The sequence below is a fragment of the Triticum aestivum genome, chromosome 3B, assembly GCF_018294505.1.
Source record: "Triticum aestivum cultivar Chinese Spring chromosome 3B, IWGSC CS RefSeq v2.1, whole genome shotgun sequence".
Taxonomy (NCBI): domain Eukaryota; kingdom Viridiplantae; phylum Streptophyta; class Magnoliopsida; order Poales; family Poaceae; genus Triticum; species Triticum aestivum.
Genome location: NC_057801.1, coordinates 556,741,217 through 556,763,354, shown reverse-complemented (window position 1 = coordinate 556,763,354; position 22,138 = coordinate 556,741,217).

Below are 22,138 nucleotides of genomic sequence, written 5' to 3'. Positions count from 1 at the left end.
AGCATCCTCCACCGTGTCGCACAGGGGACAAATCCCATCTCCAGGTCCATTACGCTTGAGGACCTCCACGCCGGACGGGAGGCGGCCGCGGATCCATTGCCATAGGAAGATCCTGGTTTTCAGGGGCAAGCGGATGTCCCAAATCAGACTGAAGGGCTCGGGGGCCGTCGAGGGGGCGATGGCCGCGTAGAGGGATTTGGTGGAGAAGCAGCCGGATGATTCCAGATGCCATGAAATGGCGTCCGGGGCGTCGGTGACGTTCATCGGGAGAAGGGCGATGTCTTGGAGGAGGGCATCCCAAGCGGCCACTTCAGGCGGGCCAAAGGGGCGGCGAAAAGCGAGGCGCCCTAAGTCAATAAGGGCCGACTCGACAGAGACCTGAGGGTCAACAACAATGGCGAATAGCTTCGGAAATCGCGTGGTCAGGGGGATGTCGCCAATCCACCGATCAAACCAGAACAGGGTCGACGACCCAGTACCAACCGAGATGGATGTGCCAATGCGAAGCACAGGTAGCAGCTGGATGACGGCCTGCCAAAACTGGGAGCCGCCCGAGCGCTGACAGAATGCGAGTGGTTGTCCACGAAGGTACTTGTTCCGGATGATGGTGAGCCAAAGGCCTCCGTCGCCATTAGCAATGTGCCAGAGCCAACGGGTCAGGAGGGCAATGTTCATGCGCCGGGAGGACAAAACCCCAAGACCGCCTTGGTCCTTGGGTTTGCCGATATCCGGCCAGCTCACCATATGGTACTTTTGCTTATCATCCTCGCCAGCCCAGAAGAATCTGGACTGGTACTTGGCAATTTCCTTATGAAGCGTCTCATGGAGGCTATAGAAGCTCATGAGGAACCATAGAAGGCTGGCGAGCGAGGAGTTGATGAGGATCACGCGCGCAGCCTTCGACAACCAGCACCCTTTCCAGGGCTCAACGCGGTGTTGCATACGGGTCACCGTGGGGCGAAGATCCGCCACGGTGAGGCGCGAATCACTAATGGGGATCCCCAGGGAGGTCGTGGGGAAAGAGCCCAACCAAAAATTTAGTCGGTCCACGATAGCTTGTGCTTCCTCCGGGGGGGGGGGGGGGGTACCCAAGAACCATCACTTCACTCTTATCGAAGTTTATGGTTAGTCCCGAATCTGTTGGAAGCACGGGAGGAGGAACTTCAGGTTAGCTATGTCCTGAACAGACCTCTCAACCATTATTATGGTATCATCCGCATACTGAAGGAGGGAGACCCCTCCCCCTCCGACTAGATGGGGCACGATGTCCCAGATATGGCCGGCATCCTTGGCCTTGTCGAGGATGGAGGCCAGGGCATCCACCACCATGTTGAACAGGAACGGCAAGAACGGGTCACCCTGACGGACCCCACAGAGGGTGGGGAAGTAGGGCCCAATGTCACCGTTAATGTTCACCGCGGTTCGGCCGCAGGAGACCAGCTGCATGACGCGAGTCACCCAACGGTCATCAAAGCCCTTTCGGAGCAGCACTTCCCGCAAGAAGGGCCAGTGGACAGTGTTGTACGCTTTGTGGAAGTCTAGCTTCAAGAAAACTGCTTGATGTTGTTTCACCCGGACTTCGTGGAGGACTACGTGGAATACCAACATCCCATCCAGAATAAATCGGCCTTGTATGAAGGCAGATTGGTTCGGGTGGCTAATCGTGTCAGCGAGCAGGGTCACCCTATTGGCGTACCCTTTGGCCAGGATCCGGAATATCACATTAATCACTGTGATGGGACAGAACTGGCGGATATCGGAGGCGCCCGAAACCTTGGGGATGAGGGTAACGATCCCATAGTTAAGGCGCCCAAGATCCATGGAGCCCGAGTAGAATTCCTCAAACATGGCCATGACCTCCGGCTTGATGGTCTGCCAGAACATTTTGAAGAACGTTACGGGCAGGCCATCCGGCCCCGGGGCCGAGGAGGGGTTCATCCCCTTAATAGCCGCGAGGACCTCGTCCTCGGCGAAGGGGGCAACTAATGCCGCATTGGCCTCAGCCGAGACCACCTGCACACCCGACCAAATGTCGGGGGCGAGACTAGCCCCACCCTGAGGGGTGGGGGTAAATAGGGCTTTGTAAAAGCCGTCAACATGGGCACGAATGGCCGAGGGGCGAACGAGAGCCGAATCTCCATCCCACAGGCAGTGTATGGAGTTCCGACGACGCCGGCCGTTTGCGATCGCCTAGAAATATGCGGTGTTCGCATCGCCACGAAGCACCCATCTTTGGGTACCGCGCAACCTCCAATAGGCCTCCTCATCCGTGTAAATGGTTGAGAGTTGATCCTCAAGATCATATCTCAGCATCCACTCATCCGGGAGATTCAGGAGGTGTCGGCACGGGCGTCCAGGGCTTGAATAGCCAGCAGGAGGGCCCTTTTGCGCTCGCGGAGGTCCCGGCCAAGGTTAGCACCCCGACCCTTCATGAATTGGCGGTCGAGCTTGGCACAGAAGTGCCAAGAGTCAACAGCGGACATGGAGCAATGAGGGGAAGCGCGAGCAGATATCCATCGAGCAATAACCGCGTCCCGGAAGCCAGCCTGTTTAAGCGAGAAGAGCCCAAATCGAAATCGTGGTGGGGTGGGGGGGCGCTCGTCCGCGGTGGAGAGGAGGAGAGGGACGTGGTTAGATCCAATCCGAGTAATCGCCCGAAGCGACGCCAGGGGGCAGCATAATTCCCATTCCGGGGAAACTAGGACGCGATCCAATACGAATTGCGTCGGGTCAGCTTGGCGGTTTGTCCAGGTGAACCGGGCGCCTGTCCGTTCTAATTCAAGGAGACCGAGCTCCGTGATCCATTCGTTAAGCAACTGCATCCGGGGGAGGTTAATTCGATCATTATTCTTCTCATCCAGGGAGCGGATGAGGTTGAAGTCACCGCCCATGACTACTGGGAGGAGGGAGTTGGAGATCTTTTGATGCAGCTCCGCAAGGAAGGTCGGGGAGCGGCGGTGGTCCGCCGGTCCATAAACAATCACAACTTCCCATTTGAAGTTAAGAGCACGCTCAAAGATCTCCATACTAACGAAGAATTCACCCCGGTCCATGCCACCCACCTCAAAGGTGGCATCCTTTACCCCTAAAAGGATGCCGTCAGAATGGCCCGTGGTCCCACTAGAAGGGAGCCAATGCCAGGCGAAGAGGTGGGAACTAAGGCAGTCTAGCTCATGGAGGGAGAATTCAGTGCGCATGGTTTCCTGGATGGCAATGATGTCAATGTGTTCATCTCGCATGTACTCGATGAGTTGGCGGCGCCGGCCATCATGGCCGAAGCCGCGGATGTTCCAAAAAAGGGCCCGCATCTAAGCCCCCATCGGGGGGCTGCTTGACCCCAGGATGTGAGATGCGCTTTGTGCACGAAGCACAGCTGTGCGGGAACGAGTGCGCCCACAGATCACCCCGTCGACCACAGGAGGAGCCCGGACCGCGGGAGTGGCGATCGATTCCTCAGGAGGTCGAAGCAGGCGAGCCCGAGTTTCAGCCAGCTTTCCATCTAGGATCTCGCGAGCCCTAATGGCCGCAATCTGTTCTAAGGGGGGACCAACTTCCCCCCTGAATATGATGGCCGAGTTAGTGGCCACCTTGGCGAGGTGGCCGAGAGGTATGGCCTCAAGCGCAGAAAAGGAACAACTGGAAGAGCTGGGGAGGGTGGGATCCACACCTGACTCGAGGTTCCGGGCCGCCGCCCGGATCTCCGCACGCTCGGCGATGGATGGAACCGAGGAGTCCGTCGGGCGGGCCGCATCGAGGCGGGCGCTGCGGCGAGACGCAGTCACCGGCGTCGAGGAGGAGTGGGGCCACCTGGCGTACGCCACCGTCTGGGAGGGTGCGCGAAGACCGGGGTGGTCACGACCACGACCACCATAGAGGCCGGAGAAGCAGGAGAAGCGAGGTGGGCGTCGAGGGCCACTGGCAGGGGAAGCGGGGCGACGAGCTCCAGGATGTTGCCAGACGCGTCCCCCGCGGGTGGAAGGACCGGAGAAGGCACGCCGAGGGAGGCACCACCGTCGCCACCCATGGAGACCGGGGAGGTCGAACCAGGGGGGACGGGGGGTCCGGACCCGACGAAGAGGGGTGAAGGGCGGAGTCGGCGGACGGGGAGCAAGGCAACGAAGGCGGCACGATGAGCAGCCCTACACTGGAGATGTCACTGGCCAACTCTGAAGGAGGAGGAGAGGGCGCAACCGGGGGGCTGCCAGACGGAGCGCCACCACGAGGTCAGCGGCAGACACCCTGGTGTGCCCCACCCCGGAGCCGCCACGACCCGAAGGTGGGTCGACGGGCTCGCGGGACGGGGAGCGGGAGCGCTCCGAGAGGTCCTCGTCCTCCTCATGGTCGTCGAGGCGGGAGTGGCGGGATCGCCTGTGGTGGGAGTCGTCGGCATCAGCAGGACCGCCCCCTGGTGGCTGTCGACGGAGAGGCAGGGGCGGCCGATGTGGTTCGGAGGCTCGGGGCAGATCGTGAGGTCGTAGCCGTCGTCATTGAAGAAGACCTGAAGCGTGGTGCCGAGCTTGGAGGAGTCCAGGCATTTCACCTTGACCCGGACCTCCTCCTCCTTGCACAAAGAAAGCTCGTCGACCACGACCACCTTGCCCAGGATCTTGGACATACTGCGAATGACACGCTCAGACCGGGCCACATTTGGCAGGCCGGCGATGAGGAGCCAGGCAGTGTCCAGAACCGCACGACCTTGGGATCCCACCTCGGCTTGGAGATGTTCACCACAATCCCGTTGAGGGCCAAGGTGATCTTGTCACTGCGGGTGCAGAATGCCATGCTCAAGGCGTCGGGGAAGATCACTGTGAAGGCGTTGGAAGCGGTGGAGGTCACCTGCCAATCCCACTTGCACCTGCACAAGTGGTTGAGCTCGGCCTCGATCAGCTCCGGGGTGGCGACGCCCTCGCCCACGACAGTCACAAGAGCCAGGAGGGAGGGGGAGGGAGGTGGGAGCTCTGGCACCTCGATGTGAAAGAAGCCCATGTCCTCGATGCCGTGGCCGTACATCATGATCTCCTCCGTCACCGGGCGTTCCGGACAGAGAATCACGGGGTGACCGGCTTCCTTGCAGAGGTAGCACATCGGTGGGTTGGGGAAAGCCACCTGGAAGTGCCCGGTTAAGCCGCAGTTGAAGCACAGCGGACCGTCGGGGGCGGGGGTGGAGCCCGAGGGGGGGGAGGGCGCCGTGGCGGCGGAGGTGGCGGCGACCGGGGGCGAGGAGGGCCCTTCTTCTTCTTCTTTGCGCCCTGGTGCCCTTGGTTCCCATTGCCACCGTTGGACGGCAGGAACGCAGCTTGGGTGTGCAGGGGCTGGTAGCGACGGGCAGCCGTGGCGTTGGAGTCGGCGGTGAGGGGCTGTTGACGGGAGGGGAGGGAGACCGATCCTGCCACGCGGTGGGGAGGGGGAGCGCCGCCGGGAGGGCAGCCGGGCCTCTCCAGCCAGCGATCGGCCGCAGTCCCGCGAATCTGCCCGAGGGGATGCACGACGCGCCGGGGAGCGGGAGCGGCGGTCGTCGCGGGCCGGAGACCGTTGGGACTGGCAGGGGAGGAGCGGCGGGAATCACGGGCTGGGGAGTGCCCGGCCGGACGGGAGGAGAGCTGCTGCCTAAGGCCAGCCTCCCGCTGGAGGCCATTAGGGGAGGACCGAGGCGGGTCGCGGCAGTCGTCCGCGCGGCGTTTCGGGCAGCCCACATCATCACCCCATTCCCGGGGAATGGTCGGCGGGGGAGGAGGGGGCGCGAGGGGGCCGGGGGCGCCGTCGAGAGGAGGGCAGAGAGGGGCGGAGAGGGGCGGGTTAGGGAGGGGAGCGGGAGGCGCAGAGCTGGAGGAGGGTTGGCGAGGAAACCCTACCGGGGGCCAAATGGTGCGCCGAACTGGGGCAACGCCCATCAAGGGGCGAGGCTGGGCCGCGGGGGGCGAAACCAGCCCAGGGGACCGGCCCACAACACGGCCAACGACCCGCACCCCACTCGGCGCCCCGGCGGCCGAAGACCCCGGGGTGGGCCCAACGGTGTCGGCCATGGGGCGGCCCAGTACCAACGCGGCCCGGTACGACCGACCTGGGGCAACCATGCGGGGGGCAAGGGTTTCCCCGAGCGCCGCCGTGATGGCCGCCAACGGGGCACGGCGGGGGCGGCGAGGCCAGGACGGGGCACGTTGGGCACCAGGAGACAGGGAAGAGGAGGCGCCGAATGAGGAGATGAATGGCCGGAAGGGTGAGCGCCTGGAGAGCACGGCCGAGAGCTTCGACGAGGACGCCGGCGACGGGCTAGCCGGGACGGAGGAGGACGATGCCGGAGTAGCGGCCTTCCAGGATGAGCGCACGGGGCCGCGGTCGGCTCGGCCAGCGACACCCCAGCCGCCGGCGCGACGACTCCGGGGGGGAGCCCCTGATGACCCACAAGTTTAGGGGATCTATCGTAGTCCTTTCGAAAAGTAAGACTGTCAAACCCAACGAGGAGCAGAAGGAAATGATAAGCGGTTTTCAGTAAGGTTTTCTCTGCAAGCACTAAAATAGTAGGTGATAGATAGTTTTGTGGTAAGATAAATAGTTGTTGGAAATATGCCCTAGAGGCAATAGTAAATTAATTATTATTATTATATTTCCTTGTTCATGATAAATCGTTTATTATCCATGCTATAATTGTATTGATAGAAAACTAAGATACATGTGTGGGTACATAGACATCACCATGTCCCTAGTAAGCCTCTAGTTGACTAGCTCGTTAATCAATAGATGGTTACAGTTTCCTGACCATGGACATTGGATGTCGTTGATAACGGGATCACATCATTAGGAGAATGATGTGATGGGCAAGACCCAATCCTAAGCCTAGCACAAAGATCGTGCAGTTCATATGCTAAAGCTTTTTTAATGTCAAGTAGCATTTCCTTAGACCATGAGATTGTGCAACTCCCGGATACCGTAGGAATGCTTTGGGTGTACCAAACGTCACAACGTAACTGGGTGGCTATAAAGGTGCACTACGGGTATCTCCGAAAGTGTCTGTTGGGTTGGCACGAATCGAGACTGGGATTTGTCACTCCGTGTGACGGAGAGGTATCTCTGGGCCCACTCGGTAGGACATCATCATTATGTGCACAATGTGACCAAGGGGTTGATCACGGGATGATGTGTTACGGAACGAGTAAAGAGACTTGCCGGTAACGAGATTGAACAAGGTATCGGCATACCGACGATCGAATCTCGGGCAAGTATAATACCGCTAGACAAAGGGAATTGTATACGGGATCGATTGAGTCCTTGACATCGTGGTTCATCCGATGAGATCATCGTGGAACATGTGGGAGTCAACATGGGTATCCATATCCCGCTGTTGGTTATTGACCGGAGAACGTCTCGGTCATGTCTGCATGGTTCCCAAACCCGTAGGGTCTACACACTTAAGGTTCGATGACGCTAGGGTTATAGGGAATAGATAGACGTGGTTACCGAATGTTGTTCGGAGTCCCGGATGAGATCCCAGACGTCATGAGGAGTTCCGGAATGGTCCGGAGGTAAAGATTTGTATATGGGAAGTCCTGTTTTGGTCACCATAAAAGTTTCGGGTGTTATCGGTAACATATCGGGACCACCGGGAGGGTCCCGGGGGTCCACCAAGTGGGGCCACCAGCCCCAAAGGGCAGCATGGGCCAAGTGTGGGAGGGGACCAGCCCCAGGTGGGTTGGTGCACCCCCCCACAAGGGCCCAAGGCGCCTAGGGTTTGGGGAGGGGGCGCACCCACCTTACTTGGGGGGCAAGTTTCCCCTATCCCCCCCTTGGCCACCACCCAGATGGGAATTGGGGATGCCGCCAACCCTAGGGAGGGAACCCTAGGTGGGGGTGCAGCCCTCCCTCTTCCCCTATATATAGTGGAGGCAAAGGGGCAGCCCAACACACGAAGTTCTTCTCCTGTTGGCGCAGCCCTACCTCTCTGTCTCCTCCTCTCCCGCGGTGCTTGGCGAAGCCCTGCAGGATTGCCACGCTCCTCCATCACCACCACGCTGTTGTGCTGCTGCTGGATGGGGTCTTCCTCAACCTCTCCCTCTCTCCTTGCTGGATCAAGGCATGAGAGACGTCACCGGGCTGTACGTGTGTTGAACGCGGAGGTGTCGTCCGTTCGGCACTAGGATCTCCGGTGATTTGGATCACGACGAGTACGACTCCTTCAACCTCATTCTCTTGAACGCTTCCGCTTAGCAATCTACAAGGGTATGTAGATGCACTCTCCTTCCCCTCGTTGCTAGTCTCTCCATAGATAGATCTTGGTGACTCGTAGGAATTTTTTTGAATTTCTGCTACGTTCCCCAACAGTGGCATTATGAGCTAGGTCTATTGCGTAGATTCTATGCACGAGTAGACCACAAAGTAGTTGTGGGCGTTGATTTTGTTCAATATGCTTACCGTTACTAGTCCAATCTTGTTTCGACGGTATTGTGGGATGAAGCGGCCCGGACCGACCTTACACGTACTCTTACGTGAGACAGGTTCCACCGACTGACATGCATGTGTTGCATAAGGTGGCTAGCGGGTGCCAGACTCTCCCACTTTAGTCGGATCGGATTCGATGAAAAGGGTCCTTATGAAGGGTAAATAGCAATTGACATATCACGTTGTGGTTTTTGCGTAGGTAAGAAACGTTCTTGCTAGAAACCCATAGCAGCCACGTAAAACATGCAAACAACAATTAGAGGACGTCTAACTTGTTTTTGCAGGGTATGCTATGTGATGTGATATGGCCAAGAAGAATGTGATGAATGATATGTGATGTATGAGATTGATCATGTTCTTGTAATAGGAATCACGACTTGCATGTCGATGAGTATGACAACCGGCAGGAGCCATAGGAGTTGTCTTTATTTATTGTATGACCTGCGTGTCATTGAACAACGCCATGTAATTACTTTACTTTATTTCTAACCAGTAGACATAGTAGTAGAAGTAATAAGTTGGCGAGACAACTTCATGGAGACACGATGATGGAGATCATGGTGTCATGCCGGTGACGATGATGATCATGGAGCCCCGAAGATGGAGATCAAAAGGAGCAAAATGATATTGGCCATATCATGTCACTATTTGATTGCATGTGATGTTTATCATGTTTATACATCTTATTTGCTTAGAACGACGGTAGTAAATAAGATGATCCCTCATTTAAATTTCAAGAAAGTGTTCCCCCTAACTATGCACCGTTGCGAAAGTTCGTCGTTTCGAAGCACCACGTGATGATCGGGTGTGATAGATTCTAACGTTCACATACAACGGGTGTAAGCCAGATTTACACACGCGAAACACTTAGGTTGACTTGACGAGCCTAGCATGTACAGACATGGCCTCGGAACACAAGAGACCGAAAGGTCGAGCATGAGTCGTATAGTAGATACGATCAACATGAAGATGTTCACCGATGATGACTAGTCCATCTCACGTGATGATCGGACACAGCCTAGTTGACTCGGATCATGTAACCACTTAGATGACTAGAGGGATGTCTGTCTGAGTGGGAGTTCATAATATGAACTTAATTATCCTGAACATAGTCAAAAGATTCTTGCAAATTATGTCGTAGCTCGCGCTTTAGTTCTACTGTTTTAGATATGTTCCTAGAGAAAATTTAGTTGAAAGTTGATAGTAGCAATTATGCGGACTGGGTCCGTGAACTGAGGATTGTCCTCGTTGCTTCGTAGAAGGCTTATGTCCTTAATGCACCGCTCGGTGTGCTGGACCTCGAACGTAGTCTGTGGATGTTGCGAACATCTGACATACACGTTTTGATAACTACGTGATAGTTCAATTAAATGGTTTAGAGTAGAGGCACCAAAGACGTTTTCGAAACGTCGCGGAACATATGAGATGTTTCGAGGGCTGAAATTGGGATTTCAGGCTCGTGCCCACGTCAAGAGGTATGAGACCTCCGACGATTTTCTTAGCCTGCAAACTAAGGGAGAAAAGCTCAATCGTTGAGCTTGTGCTCAGATTGTCTGAGTACAACAATCACTTTAATCGAGTGGGAGTTGATCTTCCAGATGTAGTGATGTTTCTCCAAAGTCATTGCCACCAAGCTGCTAGAGCTTCGTGATGAACTATAACATATCAGGGATAGATATGATGATCCTTGAAGTATTCGCGATGTTTGACACCGCGAAAGTAGAAGTCAAGTAGGAGCATCAATTGTTGATGGTTAGTAAAACCACTAGTTTCAAAAAGGGCAAGGGCAAGAAGGGATACTTCATGAAACGGCAAATCAGCTGCTGCTCTAGTGAAGAAACCCAAGGTTGAACCCAAAACCGAGACTAAGTGCTTCTGTAATAAGGGGAACAACCACTGGAGCAGAATCACCCTAGATACTTGGTAGATGAGAAGGCTGACAAGGTCAATAGAAGTATATTGGATATATATTATGTTAATGTGTACTTTACTAGTACTCCTAGTAGCACCAGGGTATTAGATACCGGTTCGGTTGCTAAGTGTTAGTAACTCGAAATAAAAGGCTACGGAGTAAACGGAGACTATCTAAAGGTGAGCTGACGATATGTGTTGGAAGTGTTTTCCAATCTTGATGTGATCAAGCATCGCACGCTCCCTCTACCATCGAGTTTGGTGTTTGTGTTGAGCATAGACATGATTGGATTATGTCTATCGCAATACGGTTATTCATTTAAGGAGAATAATGGTTACTCTGTTTATTCGAATAATACCTTCAATGGTCTTGCACCCAAAATGAATGGTTTATTGAATCTCGATCGTAGTGATACACATGTTCATGCCAAAAGATATAAGATAGTAATGATAGTACCACCTACTTGTGGCACTGCCATGTAAGTCATATTGGTATAAAACGCATGAAGAAGCTCCATGTTGATGGATCTTTGGACTCACTCATTTTTGAAAAGTTTGAGACATGCGAACCATGTCTATTGGTGTATATGCATGAAGAAACTCCATGCAAATGGACCGTTTGGACTCACTTGATTTTGAATCACTTGAGACATGCCAACCATACCACATGGGCAAGATGACTGAAAGCCTCGTTTTCAGTAAAATGGAACAAGAAAGCAACTTGTTGGAAGTAATACATTTTGATGTGTGCAGTCCAATGAGTGCTGAGGCACGCAGTGGATATCGTTATGTTCTTACTTCACGGATGATTTGAGTAGATACTGAGTATATTTACTTGATGAAACACAAGTCTGAATTATTGAATGGTTCAAGTAATTTCAGAGTGAAGTTGAAGATCATCGTGACAAGAGGATAAAATGTCTATGATATGATCATAGAGATGAGTATCTGAGTTACGAGCTTTGGCACGCAATTAAGACATTGTGGAAATTGTTTCACAATTAATACCGCCTGGAACACCATAGTGTGATGGTGTGTCCGAACATCATAGTTGCACCCTATTGGATATGGTGCGTACCATGATGTCTCTTATCGAATTACCACTATCATTCATGGGTTAGGCATTAGAGACAACCGCACTCACTTTATAGGGCACCACGTAATTCCGTTGAGACGACACCGTTTGAACTATGGTTTGGAGAAACCTAAGTTGTCGTTTCTTAAAAGTTTGGGGCTGCGACGCTTATGTGAAAAAGTTTCAGGTTGATAAGCTCGAACCCAAAGCGGATAAAATGCATCTTCATAGGACACCCAAAACAGTTGGGTATACCTCCTAATTCAGATCCGAAAGCAATAGGGATTGTTTCTTGAATCGGGTCCTTTCTCGAGGAAAGGTTTGTCTCGAGAATTGAGTGGGAGGATGGTGGAGACTTGATGAGGTTATTGAACCGTCACTTCAACAAGTGTGTAGCAGGGCACAGGAAGTTGTTCCTGTGGCGCCTACACCAATTGAAGTAGAAGCTTATGATAGTGATCATGAAGTTTTGGATCAAGTCACTACCGTACCTCGTAGGGTGACAAGGATGCGTACTACTTCAGAGTGGTACAGTAATCCTGTCTTGAAGGTCATGTTGCTAGACAACAATGAACCTACGAGCTATGGAGAAGCGATGGTGGGCCCAAATTCGACAAATGGTTAGAAGCCATGAAATCCGAGATAGGATCCATGTATCAGAACAAAGCATGGACTTTGGTGGACTTGCCCGATGATCGGCAAGCCATTGAGATAAATGGATCTTTAAGAAGAAGACGGACGTGGACGGTAATGTCACCGTCTATGAAGCTCGACTTGTGGCGAAGAGTTTTTCACAAGTTCAAGGAGTTGACTACGATGAGATTTTCTCATCCGTAGCGATGCTTAAGTCCGTCGGAATCATGTTAGCATTAGCTGCATTTATGAAATCTGGCAGATGGATGTCAAAACGAGTTTCCTTACCAGTTTTCGTAAGGAAAGGTTGTATGTGATACAATCAGAAAGGTTTTGTCGATCCTAAGGATGCTAAAAGGTATGCTAGCTCCAGCGATCCTTCCATGGACTGGAGTAAGCATCTCGGAGTTGGAATATGCACTTTGATAAGATGATCAAAGATTTTGGGTTTATACAAAGTTTATGAGAAACTTGTATTTCCAAAGAAGTGAGTGGGAGCACTATAGAATTTCTGATGAGTATATGTTGTTGACATATTGTTGATCAGAAATGATGTAGAATTTCTGGAAAGCATATAGGGTTATTTGAAAAGTGTTTTCAATGGAAAACCTGGATTAAGCTACTTGAACATTGAGCATCAAGATCTATGAGGAATTGAGGATAGATCAAAAAATGCTAAATGGTACTTTCAAATGAGCACATACCTTGACATGATCTTGAAGGTGTTCAAGATGGATCAGTCAAAGAAGGAGTTCTTGCCTGAGTTGTAAGGTATGAAGTTAAGAGTTAAAGCTCGACCACGGCAGAAGAGAGAGAAAGGACGAATGTCGTCCCCTATGCTTCAGACATAGGCTCTATAGTATGCTATGCTGTGTACCGCACCGGAAGTGTGCCTTGCCATGAGTCAGTCAAGGGGTACAAGAATGATCCAGGAATGGATCATTGGACATCGGTCAAAATTGTCCTTGGAGTAAATAAGGACATGTTTCTCGATTATGGAGGTGATAAAGAGTTCGGCGTAAAGGGTTACGTCGATGCAAGCTTTAACACCTATCCGAGTGACTCTGAGTAGCAAACCGGATATGTATAGTGGAGCAACCATTTGGAATAGCTCCAAGTGGAGCGTGGAAGCAGCATTTACAATATGACCTAGATATTTGCGAAGTACATACGGATCTGAATGTTACAGATCCGTTGACTAAAACCTCTCTCACAAGCAAAACATGATCAAACCCCAGAACTCATTGAGTCTTAATCACATGGTGATGTGAACTAGTTTAGTGACACTAGTAAACTCTTTGGATGTTGGTCACATGGCGATGTGACCTGTCAATGTTAATCACATGGCGATGTGGACTAGATTATTGACTCTAGTGCAAGTGGGAGACTGTTGGAAATATGCCCTAGAGGCAATAATAAATTAGTTATTATTATTATATTTCCTTGTTCATGATAAATCGTTTATTATCCATGCTATAATTGTATTGATAGGAAACTCAGATACATGTGTGGGTACATAGACATCACCATGTCCCTAGTAAGCCTCTAGTTGACTAGCTCGTTAATTAATAGATGGTTATAGTTCCCTGACCATGGACATTGGATGTCGTTGATAACGGTATCACATCATTAGGAGAATGATGTGATGGACAAGACCCAATCCTAAGCCTAGCACAAAGATCGTGTAGTTCATATGCTAAAGCTTTTTTAATGTCAAGTATCATTTCCTTAGACCATGAGATTGTGCAACCCCCGGATACCATAGGAATGCTTTGGGTGTACCAAACATCACAATGTAACTGGGTGGCTATAAAGGTGCACTACGGGTATCTCTGAAAGTGTCTGTTGGGTTGGCATGAATCGAGACTGGGATTTGTCACTCCGTGTGACGGAGAGGTATCTCTGGGCCCACTCGATAGGACATCATCATTATGTGCACAATGTGACCAAGGGGTTGATCACGGGATGATGTGTTACGGAACGAGTAAAGAGACTTGCCGGTAACGAGATTGAACAAGGTATCGGCATACCGACGATCGAATCTCGGGCAAGTATAATACCGCTAGACAAAGGGAATTGTATACGGGATCGATTGAGTCCTTGACATCGTGGTTCATCTGATGAGATCATCGTGGAACATGTGGGAGCCAACATGGGTATCCAGATCCCGCTGTTGGTTATTGACCGGAGAACGTCTCGGTCATGTCTGCATGGTTCCCGAACCCGTAGTGTCTACACACTTAAGGTTTGATGACGCTAGGGTTATAGGGAATAGATATACGTGGTTACCGAATGTTGTTCGGAGTCCCGGATGAGATCCCGGACGTCACGAGGAGTTCTGGAATGGTCCGGAGGTAAAGATTTGTATATGGGAAGTCCTGTTTTGGTCACCGGAAAAGTTTCGGGTGTTATCGGTAATGTACCGGGACCACCGGGAGGGTCCCGGGGGTCCACCAAGTGGGGCCACTGGCCCCAAAGGGCAGCATGGGCCAAGTGTGGGAGGGGACCAGCCCCAGGTGGGCTGGTGCACCCCCCACAAGGGCCCAAGGCGCCTAGGGTTTGGGGAGGGGGCGCACCCACCTTACTTGGGGGGCAAGTTTCCCCTCTCCCCCCCCTTGGCCACCACCCAGATGGGAATTGGGGCTGCCGCCACCCCTAGGGAGGGAACCCTAGGTGGGGGCGCAGCCCTCCCTCTCCCCCTATATATAGTGGAGGCAAAGGGGCAGCCCAACACACGAAGTTCTTCTCCTGTTGGCGCAGCCCTACCTCTCTTTCTCCTCCTCTCCCGCGGTGCTTGGCGAAGCCCTGCAGGATTGCCACGCTCCTCCATCACCACCACGCCGTTGTGCTACTGCTGGATGGGGTCTTCCTCAACCTCTCCCTCTCTCCTTGCTGGATCAAGGCATGGGAGACGTCACCGGGCTGTACGTGTGTTGAACGCGGAGGTGCCGTCCGTTCGGCACTAGGATCTCTGGTGATTTGGATCACGACGAGTACGACTCCTTCAACCCCGTTCTCTTGAACGCTTCTGCTTAGCGATCTACAAGGGTATGTAGATGCACTCTCCTTACCCTCGTTGCTAGTCTCTCCATAGATAGATCTTGGTGACTCGTAGGAAATTTTTTGAATTTCTGCTACGTTCCCCAACAATAGTAACAAGCAAAAAGTAAATAAACTAAATAAAGTGAAGCAAGGTGGCCCAATCCTTTATGTAGCAAAGGATAAGCCTGGACAAATTCTAATAATGAGGAAGAAGCTCCCGAGGACACATTGGGAATTATCGCCAAGCTAGTTTTCATCACGTTCATATGATTCTCGTTCGGTACTTTGATAATTTGATATGTGGGTGGACCGACACTTGGGTACTGCCCTAACATGGACAAGCATCCCACTTATGATTAACCCCTATTGCAAGCATTCGCAACTATAAAAAGGAGTATTAAGGTAAACCTAACCACAACATTAAACATATGGGTCCATATCAACCCCTAACGAAGCAACGCATAAACTAGGGTTTAAGCTTCTGTCACTCTAGCAACCCACCATCTACTTATTACTTCCCTATGCCTTCCTCTAGGCCCAAATAATGGTGAAGTGTCATGTAGTCGACGTTCACATAACACCACTAGAGGAGAGACAACATACATCTCATCAAAATATCGAACGAATACCAAATTCACATGACTACTAATAGCAAGACTTCACCCATGTCCTCAGGAACAAACGTAACTACTCACAAAGCATATTCATGTTCATAATCAGAGGTCTAATAATATGCATGAAGGATCTGAACATATGATTTTCCACCAAGTAAACCAATTAGTATCAACTACAAGGAGTAATCAACACTACTAGCAACCCACAGGTACCAATTTGTGGTTTTGATACAAGATTGGATACAAGAGATGAACTAGGGTTTTGAGATGAGATGGTGCTGGTGAAGATGTTGATGGAGATTGACCCCCTCCCGATGAGAGGATCGTTGGTGATGATGTTGATGATGATTTCCCCCTCCCGGAGGGAAGTGTCCCCGGCAGAATAGCTCCGCCAGAGCCCTAGATTGATTCCGCCAAGGTTCCGCCTCGTGGCGGTGGAGTTTCGTCCCGTAAGCTTGCCCACGATTTTTTCCAGGACAAAACCCTTCATATAGCAGAAGATGGCCGCCGGAAGCCCACCAAGGGGCCCAGGAGATAGGGGGGTGCGCCCTAGGGGGGGCGCCCCCTGTCTCCTGGACAGGGTGTGGGCCCCCTGGCCTATTTCTTTTGCTCATAATTTCTTAATAAATTCAAAAAGTTGTTTCGTGGAGCCTCAGGTCTTTTGGATTTGTGCAGAATAGGTTTCCAACGTTTGTTCCTTTTCCAGCCAGAATTCCAGCTGCCGGCATTCCCCCTCTTCATGGTAAACCTTGTAAATTAAGAGAGAATAACCATAAGTATTGAGATATAATGTGTAATAATAGCCCATAATGCAATAAATATTGATATAAAAGCATGATTGATGTGGACCAGATCATGACCAAGGCATCCAAGAGTGAGGTTAATGCTAGCACAAATGCTGAACCATTAGAGCATCCAAAGAAAGACAAGGGCAAAACCATTATCTTAGTTGGGAAGCTTCCGGTGCCTATTTTGGGAGAAATGACACATCAGATTTCCAGCTGCAACTTCCCACACAAACCTAATTAATTCTGGAAGTCTCTAGCACCTTATAAAGGCTGGAAAAGATGGTCTTAGAAGTCAGCTTTCATTCAAAAAAATGGTGCATCATTTGAGGTCTTGAGTCAAAAGTTGTGCAAGTTTCCATGCAAGCTGCCCAGGAATTTATTATAGCGCGAGGCTCAACAAGTGTGCTCCTGCTACAGCTTGGGGCTCACGAATTTACCCTTCTTTTTGAGTTGCTTTCACACCTAACTAGTGGGTGCTTCTAGTATAAATACTCCCGAGCTGTTCCACGTGAAGGGGGGATGAGATTTCTGAGTTTATGTTTGTAGACAGCCGGTGAGGTTGTGTTGTGCTGTGAGCACTAGTATCGTTGAGTGTTAGCTCGTGTGTGTGCATTGGAGGGCCTGTCCTCAATTCATATAGGATCCTTGTGGTTCCCTCTTGTGATTCTTCATAGGTTCACAAGCTTCATGGTTTGGGTTGCATCCTGTAAACCAAGCTAGTTATCCGCTGCAATTTATCTGAGAGTGTTTCCTCTTGTTCTTGCCACTTGAGAGTAACAAAGTTTCTTGAAACAAGTTTCGAGTGAGTTTGTTGCTGCTCCTTGTGAGTTCTTTGGCACCGTGAAAGATCGTTTCCGAGGCGTCCCGTATCATCTTGGCATCAGAGCTTTAGGTTGTTCACGGTGCTATTTTCTCTCTTGCTGATATTGTTCTTGAGAAGCTTCCATGGGTTCGAGGAGATCCAGCAGTGTTGATGGTGTGCATGGAGGTAGGCACCTCATGGAGGAGGAGCTGCCACTTCCCGTGTATGATCCAAGCTTGCAGCCCGCCTATGTGTTGGCATTGGAGGATACACGAGAGTATGTGTTGAACAAGGTGGAGAGGCGCATATCGGCTGTGGAGACCAACCTTGGCCGGAGAATCGACTCCCTCACCGAGGAACTCCGTCGAGATAGGCTTGCTGCACAGGGTCGACATCGACAAATCCCCGAACATCAGGGCCAACGCCACCCTGAGGTGGAGCATGGAGAGCACAACCACGTCTACTCGGGTGATGCTCATATCTACTACGCTGCACCACCTCGGCGTGCTCGCTACGACCAGCGAGGTGCTACTTGGGCGCCACCGTCGCCACCACGAGATGGGCTTGCGGCACGGGGTCAACATCGACAACTCCCCATACAGCAGGACCACCATGGAGAGCATTGGAGCGACCACTCTGATGATGCTCGAAACTACTACGAGCCTCGACCATGACGTGTTCATCATGATCATCGCGGAGAAGGCCAAGAAGGCTTTACCATGGGAGGAAGAGGTCATGGGCGTGCTCATCGTGACCATGAAGATGATGGGATTGGTAAATTCAAACTTACCATACCATCGTTCAATGGAAAAACCGAGCCCGATGATTATTTAGAGTGGGAGATGCGTGTGGATCAGATTTTTGATAGCCACCGCTATACGGAGGAGAAGGTATGATATGCATCCATTGAGTTTACTGGATATGTTTTGATTTGGTGGAACCAATTGTGTCGTGCTGGAGGTCGTCCGGAAACATGGGTGCAAATGAAAAATCTATTGCGGAGACGGTTTGTTCCTGAACATTTCACAAGAACCTTGTACAATCGACTCCAACGGTTGTGCCAAGGTAATTCTAGTGTTGATGAGTACTATAAAGAGATGGAGATTTTGATGATTAGGACAGTGGTGAATGAGCCAGAGGAGGCCACAATGTCAAGATTCTTTCATGGACTGAATGAAGATGTGCAAGAAAGGATAGAGATGGTTACATATCAAGATTTGCAAGAACTTGTGCATCAAGCTATTCGTGTAGAGCAGCAGCTGAAGCGTCGCCAAAATCGCAGCCAAACCTATGCATCAAGCACTTGGAGAGGTTCAGCTCAGCGAGAAGTAGACCATTATCTTAGTTGGGAAGCTTCCGATGCCTATTTTGGGAGAAATGACACATCAGATTTCCAGCTGCAACTTCCCACCTAAACCTAATTAATTCTGGAAGTCTCTAGCACCTTATAGAGGCTAGAAAAGATGGTCTTAGAAGTCAGCTTTCATTCAAAAAATGGTGCATCATTTGAGGTCTTGAGTCAAAAGTTGTGCAAGTTTCCATGCAAGCTATCCAGGAATTTATTACAGCGCGAGGCTCAACAAGTTTGCTCCTGCTACAGCTTGGGGCTCACAAATTTACCCTTCTTTTTGAGTTGTTTTCACACCTAACTAGTGGGTGCTTCTAGTATAAATACTCCCCAGCTGTTCCATGTGAAGGGGGGATGAGATTTCTGAGTTTATGTTTGTAGACAGCCGGTGAGGTTGTGTTGTGCTGTGAGCACTAGTATCGTTGAGTGTTAGCTCGTGTGTATGGATTGGAGGGCCTGTCCTCAATTCATATAGGATCCTTGTGGTTCCCTCTTGTGATTCTTCATAGGTTCACAAGCTTCATGGTTTGGGTTGCATCCTTGTAAACCAAGCTAGTTATCCGCTGCAATTTATCTGATAGTGTTTCCTCTTGTTCTTGCCACTTGAGAGTAACAAAGTTTCTTGAAACAAGTTTCGAGTGAGTTTGTTGCTGCTCCTTGTGAGTTCTTTGGCACCGTGAAAGATCGTTTCCGAGGCGTCCCGTATCAATGATGCAAAATGGACGTATCAACTCCCCCAAGCTTAGACCTCGCTTGTCCTCAAGCGGAAGCCGAAATCGAAAAATATGTCCACATGTTTAGAGATAGAGGTGTCAATAAAAATAAAATACGGACATGAGGGCATCATGATCATTCTAATAACAGCAACATATATGGATTTTGTCATATGATTTCCTATGTTCAAGTAATAAGCAATTCACAATGTCAAGTATGGTTCAGAAACTTCATTGGGAACTAACAAACTATAATCTCAGTCATTGAAGCAATTGCAATTTATCGTAACATCAGAAAGAGTCAGTAATAGAGCTTTTCAGAAAACTCACATACTCAACCATCTCGTAGTCCCCTATAATTGTTAACACTCATGCAATACTTGTGGTTATAAAGTTTCAGCCGGACACTGAGAAAGATAGGGGCTTCTTGTATTGCCTCCCAACTTATTCACCTTTAGGTGATGTCAACAATAATAGCCTATGCCAACTTACATCCAATTGGATATATATATCTTGATCTTTCAAACAAGAAGAGTTTGCCAAAGGATAAAATGAAAAAGGGAAAGGTGAAGATCACCTTGACTCAAACATAAAGTAAAAACATAAAGTAAAAGATAGGCCCTTCGCAGAGGGAAGCAGAGGCTGTCATGCGCTTTTAGGGTTGGATACACAAAATCTTAATGCAAAAGAACGTCACTTTATATTGCCCCTTGTATGTGGACCTTTATTATGCAATCCGTCGCTTTTATTACTTCCACAACAAGTTCGTACAAAGCTTATTTTCTCTGTACTAATAAGTCATGCATATTTAGAGAGCATTTTTTATTGCTTGCACCGATGACAACTTACTTGAAGGATCTTACTCAATCCATAGGTAGGTATGATGGACTCTCATGGCAAAACTGGGTTTGAGGATATTTGGAAGCACAAGTAGTATCTCTACTTAGTGCAAGGAATTTGGCTAGCATGAGGGGGAAAGGCAAGCTCAACATGTTTGGAAGGTCAATGACAATATACTTTAACTGAGATGTCGGAAAACATAAACCATTACGTTGTCTTCCTTGTCCAACATCAACTCTTTTAGCATGTCATACTTAATGAGTGCTTCACAATCATAAAAGATGTCCAAGATAATATATTTATATGTGAACCCCGCTTTCCTTATTACTTCCTATTAATTGCAAAGATGACCAAGGCTACGTTCATCAACTCTCAACAATTTTTATGCCTCATACTTTCTATGTGTGAAGTTATCACTATCCATAAGATCAATATGAACTCTTTTGTTCTTTCTACTTTATCAAGATCATAGCAACAAAGCAAAGCCCTTAACTCAACACTAATATTTATTATAGATAGCACACGGACACGCTTACATAAAGAGATCACAACGAAAAACTCAAAACTACTTGAAATCAAAACTCGAACTAATAGATCAAGATACTACTAAAAGCCTAAAAGGATCGAACTAAATAAAGCGGTAAAGATAGGAGTGTGATGGTGATACGATACCAGGGCACCTCCCCCAAGCTTGGTAGTTGCCAAGGGGAGTGACCATACCCATGTGATTATTTCTTCGGAGGTGGTGAAGTAGGAGTTGTTGCACTTTTCTTCTCTAGCTTACGCCTGAGGCTAAAATTTTCCTCCCTCAGATCCTCATTCTCGAGCTCAAGTTTCATTATCTTTTTGCATAGTGTTGCCTTGCTGTCCTGCAAAAAACGTGGTGGGATAGATTGGACCTTAGGGAGGCTTGACTTCTTGAACTCCACATGCATATCACCAGGTTGAGGCAGTGGATTGTCCTCTTCATCAGAGCTTGTCTCCTCCTTCCTCTTTGGATCATAGTCTTCTTCTTCCTCTGTGGTCCAGCCATAGTGTTCCACATCCCCATATACTTTTGGATTTGCAATATAATCAGCTATGTAGCTCTCTCCCTTCGAATCTTGGGACGACATCTTGTTCAAATCTGTAGCAAGAACAGCTCGAAACGAAAACAAAGGATATTTGTGTGATACGGTGGTCAAAACCTTCGGGAGTATATATAATGAATTTTTACCGACCAAAATATATAACATACAAGAAAACGGAGTCCGGGAGGCACACGAGGTGCCCACGAGACAGGGGGCGCGCCCTACAGGGGGGGCGCCCTCCTCTCTCGTGGGAGCCTTGTGTCCCTTTCGGACTACTTCTTTCTTCCTAAAATCCTTAAATAATCCAAAACCGATGAAAATTGACATTAGAGTTGTTTTGGAGTCGGTTTACTTACCGTACCACGTACCTATGCCTTTTCGGAGTCTGGAACGTTCTGGAAAGTGTCTCTTATGTATTCCTCAGGGGTTATGGTTTCAATAATATTAGTTTCAACATTGATAGGATTACCTGAAATATAATGTTTAATTCTTTGACCGTTTACCACCCTCGGATTTGTGCCTTCAAAGTTGTTGATTTTTATAGCACCAGATAACGTAGGGACCTTCCCATTTTGAGAGAAGTTTTTCTGCAAAAAATCTTAAATGAGAGTTAAATAATAACACACAATCTCCTACGTTAAACTCACGCTTTTGTATTCTTGTATCATGCCAGCGTTTGACTTTTTCTTTGAAAAGCTTAGCATTCTCATATGCTTGGGTTCTCCATTCATCAAGTGAGCTAATATCAAATAACCTTTTCTCACCGGCAAGTTTGAAGTCATAATTAAGCTCTTTAATAGCCCAATATGCTTTATGTTCAAGTTCAAGAGGTAAATGACATGCTTTTCCATAAACCATCTTATATGGAG